The following is a 12,311-nucleotide window of genomic DNA, read 5'->3' as shown; positions in this document are numbered from 1 at the left end:
GACATAACACTTCATGAAACCTTATGAGAGGTTCAGGTACCTGAAAATAATGAAGTAATGAGATCTCAAAATGTTATGTCACATTGTGAACCGATACAAAATGATATATCATCAATATCTTTGATACAATATTGAAGCAATATTGTGAAAAATTACAAGGCTCTTAATTCTACATTAATTTAAGCATGCTGATGTAGAAATATTTATCAAGTGATGAAAGGATGCATCTTGGTAAGTGTAAAACTTATTTGATTTGCAGTCCAGATATTTGAAGATGTCACTCATGAAATGTTAAATATTGTCACTTGAAAAAACTTATGTGAAAAACTTTTAAGGATTCAAAATGCTTGAAGCATATAAAAGTTTCTGGAAAACTTATTTATAATCCTTATATTGTTTAAGCTTATAGCTTGAAAATCATTGAAATTCTTGGAGGCTTTTCAAAGCAATAGATTATTTGCTGAAATTCAAAATATATCAAATTGGATCGGTTATGAAGTACCATATCTTAGTGCAATTGATCCACTCATGTACCTTGCAAATACTATAAGGCCTATAGCCTTTTCGGTTAATATGTTAGCAAGGTATATTTCTACTCCTACTAGAAGACATCGAAATGGGATAACATACATGAGCTTATTTTATTCTAAAGATTGCAGCCCCGATCTTACTGGTCATGCTGATGTTGGGTACTCATCTAACCCGCATAAATCTTGGTCTCAAACATGCAGTGTGTTCACATTTGGGGATACTGTCATATCTTGGAGATATACAAAGCAGTCTATCATAGTTATCTCATCGAACCATGCGAGATTATAGTTATTCATAAAGCAAACTGATAGTGTGTGTGATTGAGGTTCACGATACATCTCATTCCTGAAAAATATGGTTTGAAATATGATAAAGTTCCCATGATTTTTATGGAGAAAATGCATCATGCATAGCACAACTTAATGGAGGATTCATAAAAGGAGATAGAATGAAACATATTTCATCAAAGCTTTTCCATACACGTGATCTCCAAAAGAATGGTGATATTAACATGCAACATATTCGCTCAAGTGACAAGGTAGCTGATTTATTCACCAAATCTTTTTCAACTGCAACTTTTAAGAAGATCGGGATGCAAAGGTTCAAGGAGGTTCTCATCAGGAGGATTTAATACGCGTTGTACTCTTTTTCACTTACGAGGTTTTGTCCCAAAGGATTTTTCTTGTAAGGTTTTTAATGAGGCAGCCGAAATACGTATTATTAGAGATGTGTAATCTTTTTCCTTCACTAGATTTTTTCCCACTAGATTTTTTCTAGTAAGGTTTTAACGAGGCACATTTTCTATCTAGACTTTCAAAGGGGAGTGTTATAAATGTATTTACATTTAGTGAATATCTATCAAGATCTACTTTGATATCTATTAGGATTTGAAACATCTGTCTTTTACTCAGACTAGGAGTAAATTTCTCCTATAAATAGAAGGGTTCCTTCATTATAAATTCCACATCAAGATCCTTAAGAGAAATAAGAATTACTCTCTCTATTCTCTCTACTCTTCTTCTTTATTCTTTCTTATTTTATAACAGTTCTTACTATTTAAACTTTCACTGACGATTTTTAAACAATCATAATACGAAATAAATAATGTGTTTGTAGCATTCAAAAATAAATGTCACTAAGGATAAAGTGAAAAATAATAATTAATTTATCTTAAATTTTTTAAATAATTAATAATTTAAAATATTTATTTTTAATATTCACGACAGATAATTTGAGATAAACGAAGTATTTTCAAAGATAGAAACTTCTTGAATCTTTCTGTTATTGGATGTCTCGTGACTTTATCCACTTATGGTTATTTATTAAATGAACAAATGAATAAATTAGTACCCCACATTAATTATGAGACAGAAAAATAAAACATAATAATTACATAAAGACTATATAAACAGCTCTGAAGAAACAAAATGTCTTATAACAATTACATTTCCTCAGTATTTTATTTGTTATTGTCGTAGATAGTGAAAAAAGTGATCATGATAATGTTGCATATGTCATTTAAGTTTGTGTATAAATTGAATTAAAAATTGTGCTTTTTTAAAAATTAATTATGGTGAATTTGCAATGATGTTAATCTTTATGTCAGTGAAAGGTGAGTTGATAAATGATTAATTATAGCTGGATGTGCTTTCAAGTTCAAGATTAAGTAATATAATTATATCACGTTTCGAGAGTTAAATTCTATAGATTTTATTTGATTTTTAAAACTGTACTTTGTTTGTTTGTTTTATTTGTCATATTTTGATTTGATATACTTATTAAAAAATAATTAATAATATAATTATTTTATAATTGTAACCCTATTAAATGATATTTATATTTTGTCTTTAAATTAATTTGGAGAAAAAATAATTAATATTAAGGGTAAAATAGAAAAAAAAATTATCCTTTATTTATGCATCAAAAAATAACAAGTAAAACTGAAAATTTAATTAGGAAATTAGTGGCAAGAAAAAGCGAACGGAATGAGTAAAATGTATTCCCTTCATTTGTTTTTACTTGTCATATTTTGATTTGGCACATTCATTAAGAAAAATAATTAATAACATGACTATTTTACCATTGTAACTCTATTAAATAATGTTTACATTGTGTCTTGAAATTAATTAGGAGGAAAAATAGTTAATGTTAAGGGTAAAATAGAAAAAAAATTATATTTTCTTGATATGTCAAAAATGACAAGTAAAACTGAAAATTCAATTAGAAAATAAGTGACAACTAAAAGTGAACGGAGGGAGTATTTCTTTTTTCATCATATTAATATGCAAAGAATTGCAACTTAAATACGTTTCATATAGTTCTCGAACATCTAGGTTTTAAATATTAAAGTGATCTAATTCAATTTAGCTACGAAGATTAGTCAAATTAATTCTTACAAAGTAAAATATGACAAGTAAAATTGAATTGAGGGAGTGTATAACTAATGATTAAAAAAATATTTATGTAATTAGGTTATTTTTTTAAAAATAATTATGATAATGTTGCATACCTCATTTAAGTTTGTGTATAATTTGCCTTAAAAAGAAATTGTGTTTTGCTTATGAATTTATGGTGAATTTGCAATGATTTTAATCTTTATGTCTGTAAGATGAGATAGTATTTGATTATTAATTCTATGCTTTCAAGTTCAAGATTCCAAAACTCTGTTTGGCTAATCTTGTTTTGAGTTTTAAGTAATAGTGTGTTGTTATGTTTTTTTTTTTTTAATTCAAATTATATGAATTTTGATTAATATTTTAAAGAGTGGTTTGGATTTTAATTACAAAATTTTTTGATATTTTGCGTAATTACTAAAAATTTTGATTTTCGGCCTGTCGAGATACATTATTAACTCTCGATACATCCAACGAATATATATTTTTCCTTTGAAAAAAAGCATAATTAGCTTCCGATACATTTTTTTCAATTTTAGATTTGTCGAGATACTTAATACATCCAATAAAGATACATTTTTTCCTTTGGAAAGAAATATAATTAGCTCCCGATATTTTTTTTTTCCAATTTTGAATCTGTCAAGATACATAATACATCCAACAAAGATATTTTTTTCTTAGTAAAGATACATAATTAGCTGTTGATATATTTTCTTCGATTTTTATTATGTCGAGATACATAATTAGCTTCCAATACATCAAACAAAAATACATTATTAGTTGAAATTTTGTAATTATTTTGTAAGAGTGAAAATTTGTGTAAATATGATAAGTTAAAGTGTATGTTTATGCTATTTTTTCTATTTTAAAATGTAACTTTTCATCGTATTAATATACAAAGGATTATAATTTATAATGCATTTCATATAATTTTTCAAACATCTAAAATTTAATTATTAAAATAATCTAATTCAATCTAACTACGACGATTTATCAAATTAACTCTAATGAAGTAAAATGTGAAACGTAAACTTGAACTGAGGAAGTACATAACTAACAATTCAAAAACATTTACATAATTAGGTTATTTTAAAAATAATTATGATAATGTTGCATACCTAGATCATTTAAGTTTGTATATAAATTGCCTTAAAATATTATGTTTTGCTTATGAATTTATGGTGAATACTGCAATGATGTTAATCCTTGTGTCTGTGAAAGGTGAGTTGGTATTTAATGATTAATTATAGCTAGGTATGCTTTCAAGTTCAAGATTCAAACCCCTTTTTTGTTAATCTTGTTTTGGGTTTTAATTAACAGTTAAAAAATATTAACATGATCAGGTTACATATAAAAAAAAGGATAAAAAATATATATAAAGTATCTAGATTATTTGAGTTTATATCTGAATTATCTGGTAAGGGGTATATATGAGTTTCTATCTGAACTATCACTAACCATTTATCTAAATGTACTTCAACTATCAATTGTTCATTTTTTTCTACCTGATATATTATTATAATTCATGTAAGAAATTCGCACACCTGATAATTCATGTATGATACTTAAAAATCAAGATACTATAAAGTATGTTTTTGACGATAACTCAAATGATTATGACTAAATTTCTCTAATAAATATGAAATTATATTCGAATACAAAAATAGTGAAACTAATATACTATATAAGTTAAACTCTTTACGTGTATTTAATATAAAAGTCCTTTATTTTTAGAACAATGCAAAGTTTAGATCATGTTGGTGAAATTACAATAAAATTACGAATAAAGAAAACAAAAATATCTTCTTTTTGGCTGAGGTGCGGATATCTCGCTCTCTTTAAGGAAATTCAAGTCTGTTGCAGCAAATGTTTTCACTGGTCCAATTATAATCTTTTTGACTTGTCTCCTCCGGGATACAACAATCTTTTCACAAAGTACAACTCAACAAACTTTGAACAAGAGTCGAATTCAAAGTTTCACAAAAAATAACACCTCCCTTCAACTAATAAACTATCTTTTTTTTTTTTTTTTAACTTTTGTTAAGTCTATAATTTTTTGTACTTAAAAATAATATGCAAACAACAAATGTGATATTTAGCTACGAATTCTTTAGCTATGATATAAAATTCGTCACTAATTATTCACTTTTAGTAACAAAAGTTACCTTTCGTCGTTAAATACATGGGTCACATATTTTTAGTGACAAAATATAAATTTTCGTAGCACAATTTATCCTCTAAAGTTTTTCGCCAAAAAATGAGTTGGCGTCATTTTATTAAGCAACATTAGTCACGAATTACGTGTCTTGACACACTATTTCGTCACTAACAGTTTATCTAGTTTGTGACAAATCAACTTTTTGTCTTAAAACTAATTAATTTTTAGACACAAAAATATTTTGTCACAAAAAAATATGTTGTTACAATAGTGACGAATTATATTTTGTAGTTAAATGTTGTAAGCTTTAGCCATAAATTTTATATTTAATTGTGACTTTAGTTTTTGTCACTAATAATATATATAATTAGTGACGATCATTTTATTATCTCTAATCAATCTATGATTTAGTGACAATAAAAATTTGTCACAAAATTTGTAAGGTATAAATAGCGACGACTTTAAAATTTGTAGTTGAATAAGTCAACTATTTGCGATGAAAAAAATTCGTAGTAAAATACAAAATTTTCTTCGGCTACTATTATTAATGATTACAAGTAGAGCAATGTATTATGTGGACAAGAACAGAAATGATATATCAGATAGCCCAAGAAGCTTAGAAAAGGTTTTTAGGCTCTTTAAAATAGTTTTATGCCGTATAAAATAATATCATTACTATATAGAAAATGTATAACTACTATATGTGTATGAAAAATGTACTATGTGCAGAAAAAATTGTATCATTTTTGTATCACTAATGTATACAACTATTTTCATCATCGTATAAAAATTGTATCATTATGTATATGTCTGAAAAATGTATCGTACATAATGAAACTATATCTTATTTGTATAAAATATGTATCTCTATGTATATAAAAAAAATGTATTATAATTGTATGATTTATGTATAATAAATGTATAAATTCTCACTAATTATACAGATATATACAATTAGTATACACATATTATACATATTTCGGGACACTAGTTTAACCGCACGTGCCTCATATGTATAATATTTGATTATTTAAAATTAAATAATTTTATCTATTACAAATACATTTTAATATAATAATATAAATATAAACAAATATTTTAGTAAAAGTACATATATATTTTACCACCAGAAGTTTCAAGTGAATGATCGAACATCACTTTTGTATTTGTCATGTAGTACCTCTTTCCCTTACTGCCAAAGGCTAAGAGTGATGCATTAATTTGAACCATATTTGTGGCACGATTATTTTTCATTTTTTTTTTCTATATTTAAAATTTTTTCTTGTTTCTAAAGTCAAATCCTTACCAAATTATTGATTACATTTTTATTACGTACTTACAAATTTTAAAATTTGGTAATTTTTGAATTTTTCTTATTCTAACGCTTTTATAATTATTTCTAGAATTTCAAATCTTCTTAAAAATCAAATTTAATTGATTTAGAATTGTTTAACTAATGAAAAAAGTTTTAGTTGTCATTAATTCTCAATATTTCTAATAAGAAAAGATTTTACCATAAATATATTTAATTAATTTTATACAATTAAATATTAAAAAAAATTATTAATTCTGATGACTTCTGATAAGGAAAGTTTTTACCATAAATATATTTAATTAATTTTTAAAACTTAAATATTAGAAAAAAATGAAAAAGACGATTTTGTCTAAAGCTAAAACTTTTAATGAAGAACAAAAAGTTCAAACAATATTTCTAATCTTCACACTTTTGATATATTATAGATTATAGATTATATATATAGATATAAATTATAGATTAGAGATTTCTCGAACACAACAAGTATAACAAGTAGATACACATTTATTATAAATAAATATAATATTAATTTTAATGTCAATTGGTAATAATTTATTTTTATACATAATTTTATTGATTAACTTGAGACATTTACAATGTCAAGCTATATATTTTTATTTTAATGTCAATTGCCATTTTTTTGATAATTTTATTCATTTATATTTAATTTATTTATTAACACGAGACATACATGCAAAACACGTACACTTAACTAGTATATATACAAATCACAATATTTATTTACATGTCTTTTAAATGATTAAGAGTCTGTTTGGATAGGATTAAAATCTAGTCAAACCAGCTTTTAATCTCTTTTTTTAGCTTTTTAACGTGTTTGATAAAATTAGAAAATACTTTAAAAAGGCTAAAAAAACTTATTAAAAAATCAAAAAGTGAGAAGCTGGGTACCCCCAGATTTTTGCTTTTTAGATTAAAGTTTTATTAGGTTTGACCAAAATATTTTCCTTTTTATCCCTTTTATTTTTCTCTTATTTCAACAATATCCTAAACTTGTAGTCTTTAAATATATGCAAAATGGTTCAGTAGACCCTTGTACTATATCGGTTTTGTAAGTTGGACACTTCTACTTATATGTTTTCATCTGGACCCTTGAACCCATTAAAAAGTAATATTTTAAATACTTTTTCGGTGAGTGTGTTACACTCGCCCCACGTCAGCTGCCGCGTCATTTTTCACATCATTTTTATATATAAAAATATTAAATATTAAAATAAATAAATAAATAAATAAACAAACACCCCCTCCCCCTCCCCCTCCTTCCTCTCCCTTCCCCTTTTTCTTTCTTTTTTCTGCCTTTCCCGTTCTTTTTTTCTTCTTTCTTCTTCTTTTTCTTATTCTTCTTCGTCCTCCTCTTCTTATTCTTCTTTTCCTTTATCATCTTCATCTTCTTATTCTTCTTGCTCGACCAAAAAATTGAAAAGTAAGGACTGGAAAATTTAAGAAGTATAGAAAGAAATTTTTTTTGGAGATTTTTGTGATTTGGGTGATTCAAGAAACTTGAAATTCAATGTAAAGACTCAATTTTTATGATTTCTTTGATTTTTTTTGTGATTTGAATAATTTGAGAAACTTGAAATTCAATGTAAAAATTTAATTTTTATGCTTTCTCTGAAATTTTTGTATTCTTACCTTCAAAGTAAAAACTCAATTTTTATTTTTTTGGGGATTTCTTGTGATTTGGGTATTTCAAGAATGTTGGGAATTCTTGAAATTTAATGTGAATATTTTTTTTGCTTTTTTGGGGAAGTTAGTTTACTTTCAAGAATGAAGGTTTCTTTTTGTTGCTAGGGAACTGGTGGGGTAGCGAGGGAGAGGGGCTTGGGGAAGGAGGCTAGGGTTGGGGGAATGGGGGGTGCTGGGCGGGGGATGGGGTGGGGCCTGGAAGGGGATGGGTGGGTGGGGAGAGGTTGAAAGGGGGATGGGGTAGGTGGGGAGGGGCTGGATGGGGGATGAAGTGGGGTGGGGAGGGGCTGAACGGGAAGGGGGGTTGGGGAAGGTTTTTTTTTATTTATTTTTTTAAATTTATTATTTTTAAAAATATTTTTAAATTAAAAAAGTGGAGGAAAATAAAAGACCTTTTTTTAATTTTTTTTAATTTTAATATTATTTTTATTTTTTTAAAAATTTATTTTAATATAAAATTGATCAAAAATTGACCCACTCGCACCTTTGGCGCGTGTAGGCACACGCCTCGTCCTAATCAACGCTTTTAATGCCACATAGGCTTGGTCAACGGTCAAAGGGTTTGGAATATTATTTTTTAGTGGGTTCAGGGGTTCATATGACAAACATGTAAGTAGAAGTGTCCAACTTACAAAACTGACATAGTACAGGGGTCCATCAAACCATTTTGCCTTAAATATATATTTTTTTCTCTTTGCCGCTTTGCTTCATCTCCTCCCTCCAATTTACTCTTCATCATTTTTCTTTGTTTTCATCGAATAAAGGTTTGTTCAAAAATTTTATTTTTAGAATTAAATATTATAGATAATTTACCTTATTTATGATGTTAACAACTTTAAGGACATTTAAGTCATTTTAACAACAAAAAAAGTGTTTAACATCATTTGTTTATCAATCACATCAACAATTTTTTTTTCAGTTTGGACACTTTTATTCAAACACTTATCTGCATAATTTATAAAAAAATATTTTAAGCTTTCAATCACTTAAACTAAAAAACTATTTTTTTAATCCTATCCAAACGGGCTCTAAATAGATACAGTAGTTTTGTTAAAAAAAATAGAGTTTCATTAAGGGACTTTGGCCGTGGAACATTTGATGGAGCAAGTATAGCTATTTAGCATATATAGAAGATAATTTAATTATTGTCATAATATTTTTCTAAGAGTCTTTACACTTTTAGTATATTGTAAATAAATAAATGTAAATTGATGAAAAGAATAAGAAAGGAGAAGAAAGTAAATAAAGATTATTTTAAAAAAACACATGTAAAAATGAGATTGACGCGTGTATTACACTGCCAGCCGTCAAAACTGAGTATAGCATTTTGGAGGAAAATTAAATCCACTTTAAAAAAGTCTAGGTGGATAATAGGACCCGCAAAGTTCAGTATGCTCAACTGCAAATTCGATCAATGCTTAGGTATTTTTCTGAGTATTTTTTCTATATTTCATATCTAACATATATTCAGATATTGTAATTAATTTAATGAATGATATATTATATGATACTATTATCAATTATATCAACATTACTTATTTGTTATATAATGTATATTTGATTTTATAAACTAAAAGCCTTATTTTAATTCAATTTAATTTTCTACCCACTTTATTTAAATTCTAGTCAATTTCTATATAATTAACGTCAATTTTAGCTAAAATTAAATTCAATTTGACTGAATTTTGAAATTTTAATTCATGATCTAATTTTGACTCATTAATTTGATTCATCCTGATTTTAATCTTAGTTGTCAGTCTCAATCATCCAACGGACCAGATTAAATTCCTATTATTTTGTCTCTTTTTGTCTACCATCTTCAAAATTCTAAAAAACTCATTAATTTTTTATTGTCGTCGTTTTTTCATCTCTGGTCAATTCAACTGGCGGACCACAACAATACACACACCAAACGACACTTTATACTCTCATTCATAGGCATTTTATTGAAATTTAAGGATCCCCAATTCGTGTTTTCTCAGATAAAAAGAAATTCATATAAGGCGTTAATGAGTTAGTCGAGTTTTAAAGGATTTTTTTTTGAAGTATTATGATAGGTCTTTATAAATTTGTCTTTGGTATAGTCTTGGTTAACATATAATTTTGACCCCCCTATATCCTGTTTTGGACTAATTAACTTATTTTAGATCTTTTAAAAAATTAATTTTCTTTATATAATTTTTTATTGTATTTACTCAATTAATCATCCATCTTATCATTTGTTTCTAGTTTCATAATTTTATAAGTGTCTTATTTATTATATATATATATATATATATATATATATATATATATATATATATATATTAGTTTCGTATATAATTCATATGTTTTATGTCTAACATATATTCTTATGTTATAATATATATTTTAGTTAAATAGCATCTTATTTCAACGTGACTTCTTACTACTCTTTATACTTTGTTTATAATTGATTTAACAAATAATATTTATATGATATTAGTATCAATTATATGGATATTATTTGTTTGTTAAATTATGTATATGTGATTTTATTAATTACACAACTGCCTTATTTCAATTCAATTTAATCTTCTTTCTAATTTAACCCAAATTGAATTTAATTTAGCTGAATATTGAAATTTCAATTCGTGATCCAATTTTGACCCATTAATCCGACTTATCCCTATTTCTAATATCAACCTTCAATCTTAATCATTCAATAGGTCGGCTGAAATTTTTATTTTTTTTCTTTTTAATCTACCAAACCCGAATACCTCAAACTCTCATTTATTTTATGCTCCCACCAACTGTTGGCCTCACTCTCCCCTCTCACCACACTACCACTATCTCCTCCTTTAACCATCACATATTACTTGATCCTTAAACTAGCCTATAGCCATGTATAATATTACAATTATTTTTATTGTCCTTGAAATTACTTCAATCACATCATTAAGTTTGTAACTTTTCTATTTTAAATATAGAAATTTGTTAACATCTACAATCAATATGTATAATTATCCTCATATTAAAGCCTGTTCTTGTAGTATATAATATAGAAATTTATTTTATTTAATATATTTCTTAGTTTATTTTTAAGTATAATTTTTTTTACAAAATTTAAGTTTAATTATTTTTTTTATTATTATATAGATTATTGACAATGTATTGTCAGTGTAATTAAAAAATAATACAGAGTAAAATATATATTTGATTTTAAATATAATGATTAAAATATATTTTTGTAATAAAAAAACGGTCACAAGTGATTGTTTTTGCATAGTGTTTTATTTTATTATTTTTATGAAAGTGATCACAAGTGGTAACTTTTTCAAAATTATTTTTAATTTTTTAAATAAAAGCGAACAAAAGTGGTCGATTTTTGTAAATAATTTTCCTTTCAGTTTTAAAATCAAAAAGCGACCACAAGTGGTCGTTTTTTTTAAATATTTTTAATTTAATTTTTTAAATAAAAGTGACCACATGTGGTCACTTTTCAGAAATTATTTTTAATTTAATTTTTTAAAATAAAAGCGCCTGTTTTTTCAAATAATTTTCTTTTTCTGTTTTAAAATAAAAAAGAGACCACAAGTGGTTACTTTTTAAAAATTATTTTTAATTTAATTTTTAAAATGAAAGAGACTACAAGTGGCCGCTCTTTAAAAAATATTTTAAATTTAATTGTTTAAATAAAAGAGACCACAAGTGGTTACTTTTTCAAAATATTTTATTTTTTTAAAAAGTGTGGTCGCTTTTTCAAAATGTTTTTATTTTAATTTTTTTAATTCAAAACCAACCACTTATGGTCATTTTTTTTAACAAAATATTTTTTAATTTTTTTTAATCAAAAATTGATTAGAAATGATCGGTTTTTGTATAATATTTAAATTTATTTTTTAATAAAAATGACCAAAAGTAGTTGCTTTTTCAAAATTAGACAACTTGTGGTCACTTCTAGTTTTCAAAATATATAATAATTAACATAAAGAATTATAAATTTTTTTGAAATGATTATTTTATAAATTTAAAATATAAAAGCGAACACATGTGGTCATTTTTTATTATTTTTTTAAAAATTAAAATGACCACATGTGGTTGCTTTTCTGTGATCGCAAAAATTAATTTTTTAGTAGTGAGTGTTTCATATTTTGCCCAGAAAAAATTGTAAGGTACAACGTATTGAAATTATTTATAAGCTTAAAAATACAAAGACAAAAATACTCTTTACGTTCTAAATTACTTGTTG

This window comes from Capsicum annuum, chromosome 6, assembly GCF_002878395.1.
Source record: "Capsicum annuum cultivar UCD-10X-F1 chromosome 6, UCD10Xv1.1, whole genome shotgun sequence".
NCBI lineage: Eukaryota > Viridiplantae > Streptophyta > Magnoliopsida > Solanales > Solanaceae > Capsicum > Capsicum annuum.
Note: the sequence above shows the minus strand (reverse complement) of the source record.